The sequence below is a fragment of the Suricata suricatta genome, chromosome 12 (assembly GCF_006229205.1).
Source record: "Suricata suricatta isolate VVHF042 chromosome 12, meerkat_22Aug2017_6uvM2_HiC, whole genome shotgun sequence".
In the NCBI taxonomy this organism is placed as follows: Eukaryota; Metazoa; Chordata; class Mammalia; order Carnivora; family Herpestidae; genus Suricata; species Suricata suricatta.
This window is the reverse complement of record NC_043711.1, coordinates 78,803,635-78,822,426: the sequence shown is the minus strand read 5'-3', so window position 1 is coordinate 78,822,426 and position 18,792 is coordinate 78,803,635. Positions and strand designations below refer to the sequence as shown.

Genomic DNA, 18,792 nt, shown 5'->3' with positions numbered 1-18,792 from the left:
CCCGCCAGAACTACTGTTGGTTTGTAAAAATGTGACTGGATGTCCTGAAATGCTGTAAACTTTAATTGGTTGACTAAATGATGATGTTTGCTGCCTTGCTAAAGTCAATACAAGCTCACTGCTACCTTTGTTCGGGGCCATTCTCTGCTCCTTAACACCAGGGAGATCGGGTTTGGCCCGGCCATAAATAAAATCTTGCCTCGCTTCTATTTGGCGTTTGGTGGTCTTTATCATCACCCTGTTACAATGTAGCCCTACTAAAGCAATAAATCTGTGTTTACTATAATATATATATATATTTTTTACACTGCTTCCGTTTTTAGATTTAAATTTACATTAATTAAAATGAAATACAAGTAGGGGCGCCTGGGTCACTCCGTTGGTTAAGCGACCGACTTCAGCTCAGATCATGATCTCACCATTCATGGGTTTGAGCCCCACATCGGGCTCTGTGCTGACAGCTCAGAGCCTAGACCCAGCTTCGAACTCTGTGTCTCATTCTCTCTCTGTCCCTCCCCGACTTGTGCTCTGTCTCTCTCTGTCCCTCAAAACTAAATAAATGTAAAAATAATTTTTTTAAGATTTAAAGAAATACAATTAGAAATTCAGTTTCTCCACCCACCGCATTTTTCACAGAACTAGAACAAATACTAAAATTTGTATGGAACGTGAAAGACCCCAAATAGCCAAAGCAGTCTTGAGAAAGAAGAACAGAGCTGAATCTATCACAATCCCAGATTTTAAAATATACTACAAAGCTCTAGTTATCAAAACAGTATGGTACTAGTCCAAAAACAGATGCATTAATCAATGGAACAGGATAGAGAGCCCAGAAATAAATCCACGCTTATATGGTCAATTAATCTACAACCAAGGAGGCAAGAATATGCAATGGGAAAAAAAGACTGTCTCTTCAACAAATGGTGTTGGGAAAACTAGACATCTACATGCACAAGAATGAAACTGGACCGCCTTTCTTGCACCACACACAAAAATAAACTCAAATGGATGAAACACCTAAATGTGAGACCTGAAATCATAAAACTCCTTAAAGGAAACATAGGCAGTCATCTCTCGGGCATCAGCCTTAGCGACATATTTCTAGATCTGTCTCCTGAGGCAAGGGAAACAGAAGCAAAAATCAACCATTGGGGCTCCATCAAAACAAGAAGGTTTTGCACAGAAAAGGAAACCATCAACAAAATGACAAGATAACGAACTGAATGGGAGAAGATATTTGCAAATGACGTATCCAATAGGGGTTAATATCCCAAACATACAAAGAACTTCTACAACTCAACATGAAAAAAAAAAAAAAAACACAAACAATCTGATTTTAAAATGTTGGAAAATGTTTTTCCAAAGAAGACATCCAGATGGCCAACAGACACATTGAGAAGAGGCTCAATCACTCATCATCAGAGATGTGAATCAAAACTACAGTGTTACTTCAAAAATCACTATTTTCTAGGTAATACTTTGATGCTTAGCACTTGTATTATATTTCTGTTGGTTTGCATGTCTATATCACCACCAAGACACTTCTGTTATTATCTGAGCACCAAAAAATTATTTGATAAATGAATGAATGAACAAGCGAATGGAAAAAAAAAATGACAGTGAGATGTCACCTCACACCTGTCAGAATGGCTAAAATCCAAAAGATAAGAAACAACAAGTATTGGAGGAGTTGGAAAGCTTGTGTGCTGTTGGTGGGGGTGTAAACTGGGGCAGCCACCATGGAAAACAGTGTGGGAGTTCCTCAAAAAATTAGAAGTAGAACTACCATATAATCCAGGAGTTCTACCATTGGGTATTCACCCAAAGAAAATGAAAACAGTAATTGTGGGTTTTTTTATGTCTTTATTTTTATTTTTGAGAGAGAGACACTGAGTGAGGGAGGGGTAGAGAGAGAGGGAGACACAGAATCTGAAGCAGACTCCAGGCTTTGAGATGTCAGCACAGAGCCCAACAAGGTGTTTGAACCCATGAACCGCAAGATCATGACCTGGACTGAAGTCAGACACTCAACCGACTGAGCCACCCAGGCCCCCCTGAAAACACTAATTTGAAAAGATATATGCTCCCTTACATTTATTGCCTTATTTACAATAGCCAAGATATGGAAATAACCTAAGTATCTGTCCATAGATGGATAAAGAAGATATGCAATGGAATATTACTCAGCTGTAAAACAGAATGAGATCTGGCCATTTGCAACAACATGGATGGACCTAGGGAGTATAATGCTAACTGAAATAAATACTATATGATTTCACTCATATGTGGAAATTAGGAAATAATCCAAATGAACAAATTAAGAAAAAAAAAAAAGAAACAAACCAACCCCAGAGTCTTGAATACAAAGAGCAAACTGGTGATTGCCAGAGGGAGGTGGGTGGAGGATGGGTGAAAGAAGTAAAGGGAATAAAAGTACACACTTATGTTGACGAGCCCTGCGTGACGTAGAGAATTGTTGGCTTATTGTATTGCACACCTGAAACTAATACAACACTATGTTTACTTCCAATAAATGTATATGTAGATTTCATTTCCTTTGTGGCACTGGCCGCATTTCGAGTACTCAGTAGCCAAATGCAGCTAGTGGCTGCCATTTTGGGCAGTACTGTGTTGGGTGAAACATCCCTTCCTCAGCAAGGCCATCCCTTCTCTGATGCCCACCCCACCCCTGCCCACCGCATAGGTTCTGGAACTTCTCTTGCATAGCATGTATCACAGCTGTAATTTGTCTTTGGATTTGCAATTAGCTACATAATTTCGTTTATTAGACTGTGACCTCTGTGAAGGCAGCCGCCATGTTTTTGTTCACCAGTGTGAATTAGTGAGGGGAGCTTAGTAAGTGCTCAGTGAACATTGTTTGGATGGGTAGATGGACGGATGGATGGATGGATGGATGGATGGATGGATGGATGGATATTTGGATAAACAAACAAACAAATAAGAGAGGATGTGCCCTCTGGAGGTAAGGAAAAGAGGTAGGCACTACTAATGAGAAAGCACAGAAGGCTTCTTGGAGGAAGTGATTTTTGTCTTCAAGGACCCTGCTCTGCCCTGAGGCTTCAATCATACCATCTTCAAGAAAGAAAGCGACTGGCAACACCAGACTGGGGGTGTAGGGGGTGGGTAGCCACGGACAGTGTGTCATGTGAAGCTGGAAGTCTTGAGGAGAAGTGGGAGATTGGAATCCTTCTGGGGGTGGTCTGAGGAGTGCCAAGGTACCCACAAGGCTCACCCAGGCTGAGCCTCGTGCCCGCTGAGTGAGGCTGGGTTTCCTGAGTGGAGTCACGCCAGTCTTCTTCCTGATTCCAACGACAGCAGGAAGTGGATCTCAAACAATGTGCAAGCACATCTTATGGGAGGAGGGCCCCAAGAGGTCTCATCATGCGAGTGGACCCCAGCCCTGGCAGAATGGGCTGAGAAGCCAGGGAGAGAGGGCTCCTAGTTCCTCAGCAAAAGGACAACGATGGTCCCTTAAACCCACCCTTGTGCTGCAAGGACCCCTTTACCATTCGCCTCCACCTCATCTTCTCAGACAAGGCTTAGACTCAGCTTCGACAAGCCACCCCTGTTGCCCTACTGCTCCTCCAAAGATCTGTGTGTCCCCAAGACGGTGACCCACCTCCTTAAGGGCAGGCATCATGGTCCACTTGCTCCACGTCTGGGTCCTCAGTGCCTAGCCCAACACCTGACACAGAAGCGCCTCCTAATACATTTGCGGAATGGATTCGTTTCATTATGAGTTGGTTCATCCCTCCAAGAGCTCTTCATAGAGCTCCAGTTACACACCAGGCTCCAGCAAGTCACTGTGCAAGTGAGCATTGGGTAAGGCAGGTCTCCACCCTCCGGCAAGCCATGTTCTAGAGAGGATCCTGAAAATAGAGGAACAAGTGTGCACCATACGTTCAGGGACAGTTAACTGGCAGGAAGGACCGTATGCAAAAACCTCCCGGGGGAAGAGACTTGTGGGCTGAGACCTGAATGAAGGGAAGCCACGGGGCCATCTTGGGGAAGAGTGTTCCAGAGACGGAATCCACATGCAGGGTGGGCTTGAGCTGGGTGTGGCTGGATGACAGCAAGGTCACTGTGTGGGAGCAGAGGGAAGGGGGCAGACAGCCATGAGAGAAACCATGGCCCCAGTCTTGTGGGCTGTAGCGAGGAGGTGGATTGCAATCTGGGTGCCCCGAGTCCATAGGTGAGGGCAGGGGAGCCACAGGACCTGATGCCTCAGGTGGCTCAGGGAGTGGGGAGGGAGGAGGACCAGAGAGGAAGCGTAGCGGGTGGTAGGGATGGTAGGGGAGGAAGCAAGAGGCCATGGCAGCTGTGGAGTCTGGGGGAGACAGTGGGAAGGGGAGATAGACATTTGCAAGGTGTCAGCCTGTGAAGGGTTTGCACACGGCATGGGGGAGGGGCTACGAGAAAAGAACGGAGAGGAGAGGCGGAGAGCTGCAGGGCTGGGGTTGTGATCCAGGTCTGCCACCAATTTTCAGCAAGACCTTGGGCCATCTCTCTAGGCCTCAGATTCTACAACTGGACATGGAGGGGTTTGGGCCAGGTGACCTCAAAGGTCATCCCTGCTTGAATATTCATGAGCCGGGTTCTTTTCCTGCAGTCCACCAGCCCAACCCAGGCCTCCCTCACATGATGTCTGCTGAGCCTGCTTCCCCAGACAAGGGGCGGGGTCAGTGTCATGGGCATGAGATCCCTGCAGCTGGACGGGGCCCACATGGGGAGACTCACACTTGATGCTCTACCATCACTGGCTTGAAACACTTCATGATTTTTTAACAAGGGGCCTATATTTTCAGTCTGCACCAGGCCCTCTTAATTATGCGGCCTGAGCTGCCACATGCCGTGGCCCCCACGCTGAGAGGAGGTGAGCTGTCCCAGAGGAAGCAGGCACCCTGAAGCGGGGTGGCGGCGGGGAGGAGAGGGGGCCACTCAGGTCATTGTGCGCCTGGACCAGCGGCCCTGACTGGGGCCCTCTGTGGCACCTGGGTCCCTGCTGTGGCTGGCACCTCCTCACCCCTCCAGACTCTCTGATCTCCCCCACAATGCCAACAACGCCCTGCTCCAGGACCGAAGACTTTGACCACTTGGGTGGATCGACTCCAGTGACCCCACTCCCATAAAGCAAAAGAAAATAAAAGCAAATAACAGGATGTGACAGGTGAAGATCAAGGCCCAAAGAGTGGCTTTGATGATGGACTTGCAGGCTCCATGCTCTTAGGGAGGGGGGCCCATGCGTGGGAGCAGGAGGAAGAAAGTGAAACCCAGGGAGAAGAAGTGACTGGCTTCATAGAGACCCGCAGCCACGCGGGAGCGAACGGGGAAGTTCCAGAGAGGTGCCTTTCACCTTCAGAGAAAGAAAGGCTTTCTAACAATGAGCGCTGCTGTCCAATAGTGAAACCTCTTACATGCTGAGGGGGAACTTCCCTTCACCGGGGGCCTACAAGTCCTGTCATGGGACTGGACGCATGTCACGGATGCTGGAGGGAAGTTCTGGCAGAGTGGTGGGACTAAGAACGGGCTTTTCAAACCATGGGCCACAATGCAATCAGTTGGTTAAGCGTCTGACTTCAGCTCTGGTCATGATCTCACGGTTCGTGAGTTTGAGCCCCGCATCGGGCTCTGTGCTGACAGCTCGGAGCCTGGAGCCTGCTTCGGATTCTGTGTCTCCCTCTCTCTCTGTTTCGCCCCTGCTCACATTCTGTCTGTCTATCTGTCTCTCTCTCCAAAATAAATAAACATTAAAATCTTTTCAATAAAATAAAATAAAATAACGGAAAAGATAGGAGACGACAGAAGAGAAGACAAGACGAAATGTCGGGATTTATCCCACATAGTTAGGAAAAATGCCATTTCTTGAAAGTTTCTGTGTGTGTGTGTGTGTTCACACTGGATAGTGACATAAAGTGCATTACTAACGATGGGTGCTAATCAGAATGATCAACAGCCTCAGGACGTTCTTCTCCAAGAATCTCCCAGCTTTGCGGTCATGTGAGGCGAGGTTCTTCGATTTTATGTATGAAATTATGAGACTAGAATTCTGAGACTCATTTATTTCTCTTTCATTCATTTACTTCACATTTATTTAACAGCTTTTGTAACCACGCTGGGTGCAGGGGGCACAGGGCTACATCAGAATCAGTCCCTGCCGTCAAGCCAAGTGAGGGAGACAGACATTTAAGCGGATCATTATCTGCGGTGTCATATATAATGACACTGTGCTTCAGTAAGCACTTGGCCAAGACGTGTGCGTATTTCACCCAAACCCACGAGGGGGGTGCTTTTCTCGGCACCCGCTCTGCAGGTGAGAAAAAAAAATCAAGACTCAAATGGTCACACAAAGGATTAATCAAGGACACTCAGCAGAGCCCTGATTTGTACCCAAGACCACCTGAGTGTACGAGTCTAGAGATCTGGGGGCTCAAGGAGGAAGAGTCTGATTGGGACAGCTGGGGTGGGTGACAGAGAGTCCAAGAAAGAATCACAGCAGAAGGGACCCTTGAACTACGCCTTGAAGGGAGAGTAGGAGTGTGATGGCTTGGCAAAGTGGCAAAGACATTCCTTCAGGAGACAGCCAGGAGCCAAGCTGAGAATAAAGGGTAGGATTTTAGAGGAAGCAGACCCAATTTGAACTTTAGTTCCAGCTTTTACTAGCTGTGTGGCCCGGGCAAGTCACTTAACCTCTCTGGTTCTCCATTTCTTTCATGGAAGGTTATCATGAGATTAGAGATCCTGTATGTAATGCATCTAGCATTAGCACAATAATAGGAGCTCCATGCTGATTACAACCCATTGATGAACTTTCCGTGAGTTCAAACCCCAGCTTTGGCACTTACCATCTGGGTGACCTCAGGTAAGTTGCTCACCTCTCTGTGGCTCATCTTTAAAATGGGAATCATAATAGTATCTACCACACAAGGCTATGGAAATAGAATTAATCCTTCCATGTGCCAAGGGCTGCCATAAGAGCTTTCTAATTGTATTCATTCATGGATTAACAAATGATTATCGAGGGATCGCCATGTTGCAGGCAACGTTCAAGGTGCATCAGAGAATCCCACTTAGTTCCGAAGCACACGCCGGCCCCCTGAGTGTGACACTGAGTTCGTCTTCAGGAGGGAGTGGCAGCAGGGACGGGATTTGGGTGGTGAGCTATGAGGCTGGAGGAATGGGATGGGCCGTGCTGAAAAACATTTTAGGTCACATTTATGATCATTTCACGAGCACCCTGTCAGCAGTGGAGAGCCCAGGGTGATTTTCAATCTGGGGAATTTTTATTCTCAGAGTGTATGATTCTCAAGTTGCAAAACCCTAAGTCTATGTGCCAATGTCTTCATGATCCCAATATTATAGCCCCATGATTCTGTGACCCTTAATATTTCGTACTTGCAGTGGTAGATTGTTATAAAAAAAACGGCCACAGCAGGGACTTCTGATTTCAAGTCTGACACGTAAAGAGCTAAAAAGCCATTACTTCTGTCTTAACAATAGGCAAAAGTTAGGTAAGCCGAAAAACGATGGCTTTTCTTGAATCTGCCAGAGGACTGAGGTTGTAAGGCAAACAAACTAGCACCCTAGAATCTGAGAAGTTGGGCACACACCCAAAACGTACGGCACCCAAGATGAGCTTCATGCAGCAATGCCAAAAGTTGTGGGAACACTTAAGTAGTAACGCTGATGATCTGCTGAAGGCAATTTGGGCACTAGCATCAGAGACAGAAGCCCCCAGGGACCCTGGTCATGGACAGTGGGAAAGACCTCTCACTTCTGCAGATTTTCCCTCCAGGAACCTACCAGGTTCCACTGGGGGAAGGTCTGAGAGAGCTCCCCATGTGGCTCCGGTGGGTAGAGGCAAAGAGAGGCCATGGTGAAGCCCTCCCGGGAGCCTCCCCCCTCATTTCTAGTGGATAGGACTTTGCCAGAGGGCATTTTAGAGACTTCATCATAGCTAAGGCAAAAGGAACTCTGTGCCATGCCAGTCATCTCCAGACTTCCTGTTTCACTCAAGGTTGGGGGTGGGGGTGGGGAATGCCCTAGACAACAGAGTAAACAGGCTGGGCTGTTTTAGCCAGAGAAGATACCAGAAGCAGGGGGAGGGGAGCTCTGCCTCCGGAGGAGGAATAGAAACACTTCCAAAAGGCCATACTCCTGAGATAAGAGGAACCCACTCTGCTCCCAGCAAAGCAAAGCCTGAAATGTCGCGAGAAGGTTAGGGACGCCCACCCTCTCCCCAGCTCTACCATCACACCAGGGAGGCTCCAGTATCATAACAGCACATTCCAGCTGAACTGGCTGCAAACCACAAGGACAGTCCAGAGCCGAAAAAGAGAGAACAAGGACATAGAGGAACTGGAAACCCCGGTTGCCTCGAGCTGCACCAAGTATTGAGCGCAGCTCACCTCCTAGAAAGATACGCGCCAATCCTCAGTATTTATCGGCCTACACAACGTGTCCGGCTTTCAACAGAAATTTACAAGGCATGCTTGAGTTCGTCTCCCGAGGCTGCTGTAATGAACTGCCGCAAGCCCAGTGGCTTAAAAAGGCAGAAATAGGGGCACCTGGGTGGATCCGTCAGCTGGGCGCCCACTCCTGGTTGAGGCTCTGGTCGTGCAGGATCCCAGGGTCGTATGATCAAGCCCCGAGCCAGGCTCTGCGCTGAGCCTGCCGCCTGTTTAAGGCTCTCTGTCTCTCTCCTTCTGCCCCTCTCCCCCGTGTGTGCTCGTGCTCTTTCCCTCATAGATAAATAAATAAATAACAAAAACAGAAATGTATTTTATTACTGTGCTGGGAGCCAGGAATCCAGAATCAGTGTCACGGGGCTAAAACGTCAGCAGGGCCGTTTCCCTCTGAAGGCTCTAGGGGAGAAGCCCTTTCTTGCATCTTCTGGCTCCTGGCGTGGCGGCCATTCCCGGGCTCATGGCTGAGAGCCCCAGTGTGCTTTCTCCATGGTCACACTGCCTTCTCTTCTGTGTGATTACATGGATGCATGAGATTGCATTTACCCCGGACAGTCCAAGATCATCTTCCCATCTCCAGATCTGGTTATTAGGCCTCCCACAAAGGACGGAACAAAAGTCAAGGGAAAATACAGACTTCAGAGACAAAACAGACATCAGAAGCAGACTCAGATAGGACACTGATGTTGGAACGATCAGACAGGAAATTTAGAAGACCTGCAATTATAATGTTAAAGATTCTAACAGAAAAGCATTCTCCATATGTTAGGCCACACACAGAAAAGGTCTTAATACATTTTAGAAGATTGAAATTATATGGAGAACAGGTAATCTCTTAACTGGTGCTGGAATCATATGCAAAAGAAAAGGATCCGTGTTGTAGATCTTATACTCTACATGAAAGTAACTTAAGTGAACTCAGATTATAGACTTAAAGGTAAAGCACAGAACAATAAAGGTCTAGAAGAAAACAGGAGAAAATCTGGTTGGCTTCGGGTTTGGTGGTGAGTTTTTAGATACAAAACCAAACATACAATCCATGAGAGAAAAAAATTGATAAGTTGGGCTTTATTAAGCTTTTGCTCTCTAAAAAGCACTATTTAAAAAATGTTTTTATTTGTTTTTGAGAGAGAGAGAGAGAGCGGGTAAGGGGCAGAGAGAGAGGGAGACAGAGGATCCGAAGCAGGCTCTGCGCTGAGAGCAGAGAGCTCCATGCGGGGCTCAAACTCATGAACCGCAAGACCATGACCTGAACTGATGTTGGACACTTAACTGACTGAGCCACCCGGGCGCCCTCTAAAATGCACTGTTAAGAGGAGGAAAAGACAGGCCACAGGCTGGAAATAAATATTTACAAATCATACATCAGATAAGAGATCCTATCTAGAATATGCACAGAATCTCAAAAACTCGCCAAGAAGAAAACAAAAAACCCAATTTTAAAATGGGCAAAAGATATGAACAGACACCTCAGCAAAGAAACTACACAGGTGGCAAATAAGCATACAAAAAGATTCTCGGCATCATTTAGCTTCGGAGAAAGGCAAATTAAAATAAAGTGCGAATGTAAACAACAACTACATGCCTATTAAAATGGACAAATCTCCCCTACTCCCACTGGCAAAGCCAAGTGCAGATGAAAATGCAAAGCAGCAGAAACTCTTATTCATTGCCAGTGGGAGTGAAAAATGGCACAGTTACTTTGGAAGACAGCTTGGCAGTTTCTTATAAAGCGAATCCTCAAGTTACCATATGACCCAGCAATTTACCCAACTGAGTAGAAATATTATGCTCACACAAAAGCCTGCACACAAATATTTCTAGCAGCCTTCTATTTCTAATAAAGCTGGAGGCGGCTAAGATTTCCTTTAATAGGTGAATGGATCACATTGGTGCATCCATAATGTAGAATACTATTCAACGATCAAAAGGAAGCAGGTGTCAAGTCCTACAACAGGATGAACGAATCTTAAATGCACGCGGCTAAATGAAAGAAGCCAGGCTCAAATGCTATAGATGGTTTGATTCCATTTACATGATTAACAAAAAGGTAAAACAATAGAGATCAAAGACAGACCAGCGGCTGCCACAGGTTTGGAGTGAGGGGGGAATAGCTGACTAGGTGAAGCATCATGGGTATTTTAGAGCCCTGGAACCATTCTGCATGATGCTTTGGTAGCAGATACATGACGATCCATTTGTCAAAACTCAGAGAACTTTACAGAACAAGAATCGAAGTGAATCATAATACAGGCAGAACTTAAAAAGGAGGTTAATTGGGGTGCCTGGGTGGCTCAGTTGGTTAAGCATCCAACTTTGGCTCAGTTCATGATCTCACAGTTCTTGGGTTCGAGTCCCATGTCGGGCTCTGTGCTGACAGCTCAGAGCCTGGAGCCCATCTTCGGATTCTGTATCTCCCACTCTCTCTGACCCTCCCCTGTTCATGAGGTGTCTCTCTCTCTCTCTCTTTCAAAAATAAATAAAACATTTTAAAAAGAGTTTAACTATATTACAAATGTCTGACATAATCTCACTGAATGATGTGAGCCATAGATGTGCTGACTTAATAACTTTAGGAAGAACTGGAAACAACCTGAAAGACCAAAGAGCTGCTGTCCCTAAGCACTGTACTCTAGCTGGTAAAGTTACTTCTCACAGCAGTATGAGTTGACAGTTCAGCAACTCTTATGCAAGAGGACCGGAAGCGAACAATTAAATAAATTAGGATGCCAGATGGTGGAAGCAGGGGTCTCACTGCTGAAGTGGGGATTCTAGATAAGCAAGGGGGGAAAGAGTGAACGCTGTGATAGGTTTGAGTTGGAGGCATTAGTATGAACTCATGTTTCGCTTAATATAGATACTAATGGATAGATATAGAAATGCAGGTGTGTGAGTGTGTGTGTGTGTGTGTGTGTGTGTGAGAGAGAGAGAGAAAGAGAGAGAGAGAGAGATACATGGTACCCACTGAGAATGGACCCCAGTCACAACAAGCACACCCAGCATACAGATTTTGATTTTTTAAATTTTTTGTGTTTTTTAAATTTATTTTTGAGAGACACAGAGAGACAGTGTGAGCAGGGGAGGGTCAGAGAGAGAGAGAGAGAGAGAGAGAGAGAGAGAGAGACAGAATCCAAAGCAGGCTCCAGGCTCTGAGCTAGCTGTCTGCATGGAGCCCGAGGTGGGGCTTGAACCCACAAACCATGAGATCATGACCCGAGCTGAAGCCAGACGCTTAACCGACTGAGCCACCCAGGCGCCTCCAGATTTTGATTTTTCAATACCATTCTCCAATGAAAGGAAACAGGCTCCTTGGAGAAATGGCTGATTCTAGGGCTGGGGCAGAAAACCAAGGACATGAACTTGAAGGTACTTACAATGCCAGACAGTAAGGAAGTGCTCAAAAATAAAGGTAAAACCAAAAACAAACAGTGAGGGGATGTCACAAAGGCACAGGGGGCCAACACGCATCTTAATAGCCAAAACAAGGGAAATGCGAGCAACAACATATATAACATAGTATTCGGTGATGCAAAGTATAAAAGAAATATCCATGAGTCCACGTCGATAGGAAACGTGACTGAATAAACAAGTAACAGCAGAGCTCTAAACACCTTATGTAGGCACTGCTTTCTCAAGGAAGCAGAGAATAACTCTTCATTTCTTGACTGTGGGCTATGTGCAGTGACTTCCTATGACAGAGAACAATATGGAAAGAGGGAGAAAAGAGTAACATTCCAGTGGACAAACCTGGCCTAGGCGGTTAAGGCTAACATCGTTAATGAGAGGCGACGCTGATAGCGTGTTCCCTTGATGTAACGTGTTGAGAAAGACATTCACTTCTGTGGTCGTCTTCCTCGAAATCCAGAACACCATCTAATCATGAGAAAACCCCCCGACAAACCCTAACTGAGGGACAGTCTACCAAAACACCTGATCAGCACTCCTCAAAATTGTCAAAGAATCCAACACAAGGAAAGTCCGAGAAACTGTCACAGCCAAGAGAAGCCTAAGAAGCTAAGATGATTAAGTGTAATATGGTTTTCTGGATAGGATCCTGGAACAGCAACGAGACATTAAGGAAGAACTAATGAAATCTGAAGTTTAGCTAACGGTAATGCGTCACGATTGGTTCTTTAGTTGTGACAAATGTACTATAGCGATACAAGATACTATGCACGGGGGTGGGGGACCTGGGTGAAGGAGTATACAGGAACTCCCTCTATTAGCTTTGCAGCTTTTTTGTGAATCTAACTACTGTAAATTAGAAACATTGTTTAAATATATATATTTATTTAATGACGGCAATAGTTCACTTCCCCTGCATTATACCTTTTGCAATGCAACTTTGCTGCCCCTCCCTTGGAAAGCTGGTTTTATTTCCCCATTGAGTCTGGGCTAGCCCGTGGATTGCTTTGACCTGAAAGAATTCGACAGAATGTGATACCAGTCACGGAGTCTCAAAAGGCCTTGCAGTGTTGAGACATCGCCCAGGCACCCTTTGTACCCCAGCCGACAGCCAAGCAAACACCAGGTATGTGATTGAGTCCCTTCTTCCTAGACAAGGACCTGCAGACCTTCCCCTCTGCTCCAGACACAGGGAGGCAAGGAAAAATTAGCTCAGTCCTGCCCAGATGGGCAGGGCACCAGCGATTCATATGAGCCAAACAAAAGCTGTTTATTATCCACCAATAGCTAAGTGATTCATCCATACTTGAGCATAACGGTGTGTGTACAAGGTTAGCTGTTGCAACAATGTGATTATAAAAGATGACAAGCAACCTAAAGGCTCATCAGTAGAAAACTGATCAAATAAGTATGAGATCTGTACCACGGAATATTACGCAGCTGTTCAAAAGAATGAGGCTGCTCTGTACGGATCGCTATGGGACAAATTCCATGGTGTATCTCTAAGCGGAGCAGCGAGATGTAGACGTGCATAGAGAGGAAGCTACTGATCCTGTAATCTCTTTGTACTTGCATAGACTTTCTGGACACATGGGGCAGGTGACCATGGCTGCCTCTCAGAAGGGGAACCGGCTGCTGGGAACAACAGTGGAAGGACACTCCCTTTTCAGACTACCATCTTCTTTGTCTTTTGAATCATGGAAATGTGTTATCCTTTCAAAAATAAATAAAAGCAAAATGCAAAAACAAACAAACCTCCTGTGCAAAGCTTTCAGGTTCCGTCTGGTATTCTCGACTCCCGAGATTCCCCAGGTCCACGGGGCCACAAACAGCACTGGGGGACCCAGGCTGCATTTTCTGCCTCCCTCCCCCGCAGACAGCCTCCACCGCATGCTAAAGGGAGCCAGTGTCTCCTCCGGTTCCCTTGGTCGCCCGCGCGGCCAGCCCGTCACACCCTCGCCCGCCACTGGAGGGCAGCAGGACGCTACCTTCCCGGGAAGGAACTGCGGAGAGATGGACGTCTGCCCAGACTAGCGTAGCAGGCGGGCTGGCTCCTACAGAAAGCGCTCGGGCTTTACGTATTGAATATCATAACAACAATAATCACGATAAATAAAACAAATGGTTTCGACTTGGGACAAAAACCTCATCCCTCAGCCCCTCCAGGCACTGGATCATCCAGCCTTTACCCCTGGAGTCCCCAGGGGAAGCCTGTGCATCTGTAGGGGGTGGGGCAGGGTTGAGGGTGCACGGCAGACAGGCACCTGGGAAGAACAGGAAGATGATCTTGCCCTTCACCTCCACCGGCTCTACGAAACCTCCGGGAGAACTCGCCCTTCAGGTTGCTAAGACTAACACTCCTTATTCTTAGGAGATCTGGAGGGTTTGCCATTGACTCCCTTCGCATCCCTGAAAAAGCCTTTTATTTTTATGTTTTTAATTTATTTTTGAGAGACAGAGAGAGACAGCGTGAGCAGGGGAGGGTCAGAGAAAGAGGGAGACACAGAATCTGAAGCAGACTCCAGGCTAGCTGTCAGCAAAGAGACCGACGTGTGGGGCTCGAAACCACGAAAGGTGAGATCATGTCCTGAGCCGAAGCTGAAAGCTGGACGCTTAACCGACTGAGCCAACCAGGCGCCCCGAAAAAGCCCCTTTTAAACTTGAACCTGCTCCAGATCTGTGAACTTTTAAGTGGTGATTGTAAGAATTAATTACGCAATTGATCTGTGCCCTTGACCTAAGGACTTCCTGGGCTGCTCTTTCCCCATTTTACAGAAGCTGGGGCTTCAGGGGCAGAGAGTAACTTGCTCCTGGCTACAAGGCTGGCAAGTGGAGGAGCTGGGTTCGAATCCAGATTTCCCTGGTTCCTGACTCCCAGCTCTCACCACTTAACTTCTCCTGTCGGGGGAGGGGTGGGGGGCTGAGGGCTGCCGCGAGGGATTGCACCGGAGAGGTGGCCGAGAAAACCCGTTGGAAAGGGGCCCGAGGCCACGTTCACCGAGTCCTGTCTGCGTGCCCAGCACGCACCGCTCAGGGAGGCTGCTCCTCCCCCACCCCCCGGGGGACAGGCCGTGTGACCTTCGCGCTCCCTTGGGTCAGGCGAGGAGCGGGAGGCGCCCTGTGTCCCGTTTCCCCGCCCCCCGCCTGAGAATAGTCTAGAAGAGCCGCCCGCGGTTTGCTCCCCGCCAGCGGCTTCCGCGGCCCCGCCGTCCCCAGCCTGCCTGGGGACTGCGCGCGACTGCGGGGCTGCGGGGGGCCGGGGCGCACGCGGCACTCCGCAAAGCCGGCCCTTCAGCAAGCGCAGTTCTTGTTTGCGCACGAGCCTTTGTTCGCGCACCGGGGACGCAGAGCGCTTTTCCTTCCGCATTCCCTTCTGGCGCGTCTTGAAACACACACGCGCCAAGAACAGAACCACCGCGCTGCAGAAACGTGCGCTCTGAGCGCGTCTGTGTGTCCGCACCGTGGGGCTGGTCCCTGCCGCCCTTCGCTCCCAGGCGCTGCACCGTGCCTTAGTTTCCCCATCTGCACCGGGAGGTGGTGTGTATAAGGGCCCAACCCAATGCCAGGCGCTAGCTGGAATTCGGTCTTTCCAGGAACCGCCGAAGGCAGTGGGGAGCGGGGCAGACAGGCCTGCTGTGCGTGGTCTGTCTGTGTTTCCCAGGGAAGAGGAAGTTGATAAACAGGTAAACAAAAAAACAGACAAGATAATTGGAAATAACAGCAAGTGTTAACATAATAGAAGCGCAGGTAAGTGTACAGTTTGTGCCAGGCTCCCTTCCAAATGCTGTAATGTCTGGGTTGGCCCCCAGCTCCCAGCAAACCTGAGGGAGATTATCACCCCCCTCTCACAGATGGAAAAGTGAAGGCTGAATCGTCTCTTGGAGAGAAATGAGAAGTTGAAGCAGTTGGAACAATTTCCTCGAGTGTCCAGTAAATGGTGAAGACCAGATCCGAACTGCACGCGACAGCTGGGCAGCTGGGCTCCAAGCGTGGCCTTGTAATCACTCCAGTCTGTCACTGCGGCTGTGCCAGGAGGGATGATGACTTCAGAAAGAGTGCAGAGACTAGAGGAGGGGCCTTTCCCAAAGGGATATCAGAGATCATCTCTGCGAGGGGGCATCTAGGCCGAGGTCTGAGTGATGAGAGGACTCAGCGGTGCAAAGAGCTGGGTGCACCAGGCAGAGGGAAGAACGAGGAAAGGCTCTGGGTGGGAGCAAAGGACTGGGACACTTCATAAACATGAGGAAGGTCAAGGGCTCTGGAGCTGAGGGAGCAATGGCAAGCGTGGTGGGCAAGGAGATTGCAGATGGCCAGAGGCCAGGTGGAGCAGGTTCTATAAGGAGTTGGGTATGTCATTCGTGTTGCGATGGGAAGTCCTGTGTTATGGCCGCTGAAGGTGCCGTGGGGAGGACCGGGCTGGACTAGAAGGCAGGGGCCCTTCCTGCTCTGCCCGGCTTCTTCCTTAGAGGAGGAAGTTGGTCACTTAGCTCTTAAACCCGCCCCCTTGCCTTCTGATCTCCTGACCTCTAAGAGATTCCTGGCGACATTTCACCAGCCCTTGGTCTCCAACGTGGACTTGGAAGTGTCAGATCAGCTAAGCCCTCATTTTATAGACAGGGAGACCCTGAGGCCCAGACTGAAGGGAAGCGTCAGGTAGCTTGTCATTATCTGTTTCGTTCCCTGATGAGCTCCACCAGCATAGGCCTGACCTGACCCTTAGATCCAGGCAAGGGGGACCCTACCCTTGTTTTCTGGCATTAAAGGGCCTCTCTCTGGCCCTCCTCCAGCTGCTTATGACCCCCTGAGGACCAAGGGACATAGCCACCCAAGCCTTTGTCACTTTTCTAGATGTACTCTGAGTTCCCAGGCTTCCTGAAATCCAAAGGTTCCAAACTGGCTGCCAAGGCCTGTGCAAGCCTCTTGCTGGTATGTTCTCTGGAGGCACAACCCTAGGCTTGGAGTGGGGAGGGGGCTTGGGGGTATGCAAAGGGCAGTGTGGAGCCTGGGGTTGGAGGAAGCTTGTAAAGGCAGGGGATGTCTACCCACATACACGTGGGGTCTGCGCAGCATGGCATGGGGCTGGGGATGAGAAGGGTAGGGGTCGGCAATCCCCACTGCCACCATTCTGCATGTCTGAGGAGTCTGAGATTTCCAAACGGAACCTGGCCTTCCAGGTTATCAAGAAGTTACTTACAGTCACCAAGGAGAAGGATAGAACATGCTAACAACAATATATTAGCTTGATGTATAATGTTTAAACATTTAGACTGGGGGGAGGCGGGAGGGGGCCCCAGGCCCCACCACTGTCAGGTGTGGGTCTGGCCTGGCACATAGGAGATATTCAGCATTTATCAACCAGATGGATGAATCTCATTTAATTTAATCCTCACACAGACTACAAGGGACGTAGCATCGCCTGTGTTTTATTGTTGAGGAAACAAAGCTAAGAGAGATTTAGTGACTGGTCCAATTTTTCACGTTAGAAAGTAGCAGAGTTGAGCCTCCAGCCCTAACATATCAGATTCCAAAACCCATTGCCATTGGTCCCTGACAAGTTCATACCCATTATGGACACATGAAATGTAAATTAATGACTTGTTGAGCATGCCACGTGGTGTTTTTGGATATACACACTGTTTATACATGAAAAAGTTATTTTCCGGATTCTTACTCTCTCCTCTAAGGTACTTCAGTAAGCAACAGGGCAGGCATTAATGCTCCATTGAATAATTGTGGGGAAACTGAGGCCACGAGCAACGATCCAAGGTATCATCAAAGCTTAAACAGAGTTTACTTTTCTTGTAGGACAAAAAAATCTGGAGGTGGCCAGACCTCCAGATGGTGTAGTTGTTACACCATCCTCAACAAGTACCTTTTGTTTCATGGTCTTTTCTGGCTATTTATTGGTACATAACAAACGACCCCCGAACAATAATCATTTTCTTATTTTTAAAATTGTGTGGATCTGAAAGTTGGCCAGAGCTCAGCTGGGCGATCCTTCTGATCCATGGGCATTGACTAGTCACTTGGTTGTGTTCAGCTGATGGTTGGACTCATTTGGCAGATCAAGATGGTTTTACAAGAAAGACCCACAGTGTTGTGCTCAGCTGGGTCCCTATTCCTTTCCATGAAGTCTCAGAGCTTCTCTGGATGGTCTCTCCAGCAGAGTGGCTTGACCTTTTCTATGGCAGCCATGGGTCCAAGAGCCTATGGCAGAAGCTTCCAGTGTGCTTAAGGGCAAGGTCCCGAGTTGGCAGAGCATCATGTCCAATAGGTCACAGGCCAGCCCAGATTTCAGAGGAGAAGAAGTAGACTCTCCCAAAGAAACTCTTCCTCTGGAAGGAAGAAGGACCAAAGACTGAGTAGCCATCTTTAACTCATCACATGGTCCAGGATGGCTGTTTGAGATCCTGTCCTCACATTTCAAATTCGAGCCAGCAAAGAGTAAGGTATATACCCTCCATTTTAAGACATTTTCTAGAAGCCACACAAAAACATTTCTCATTGGTAAGAATTCACAGGGACAATAGCCAAACACACACTTAATGGACATGTTTTGATTCCATTCTTGTCCCTCCTGCCACATCTTCCACGCTGTCACCAAAATAACCTTTCCTTTTTTAATTATCCTTTGTATGTTCCTAAAAGGTACATCTTTTCATCATTCCCAAGCCAACAGCAAGTTCTGAAGTTTTTTGTGGGGGGACCAGGGGATTTTAAGGCCTAAAATAACAATAAAAGCATAGGCACTTTATCAAGCACCATGGGAACATACCTTACTCCCAATGAGAAAGGATCATCTATGAGGAAACAGAAGCCTGGAGAAGCTAAGTGACTTGCCCCAGGCCACAGAGTGAGTAAGTGCAAGATGGAGATTCAGATCCTTGTCTCTCAGATTCCAGGG

General features: G+C 47.8%; 1 protein-coding gene across 9 annotated transcripts in view; it reads right to left on the bottom strand.

Moving 5' to 3' along the window:
• The window catches only part of LOC115273600 (tyrosine-protein phosphatase non-receptor type substrate 1-like), a 53,235-nt gene that overhangs the window by 22,991 nt on the left and 11,452 nt on the right, over positions 1 to 18,792 (bottom strand). For 6 of the 9 annotated variants that reach the window (XR_003900848.1, XR_003900847.1, XR_003900845.1 and 3 more), the window contains one exon: positions 3,641 to 3,890. The gene's annotated coding sequence lies outside the window, so the exon portion shown is untranslated. Of the gene's footprint in view, positions 1 to 2,704; positions 3,321 to 3,640; positions 3,891 to 17,248; positions 18,366 to 18,792 lie in introns of those variants that run through there. The other 3 variants (XR_003900851.1, XR_003900849.1, XR_003900850.1) reach the window with 3 other exon arrangements.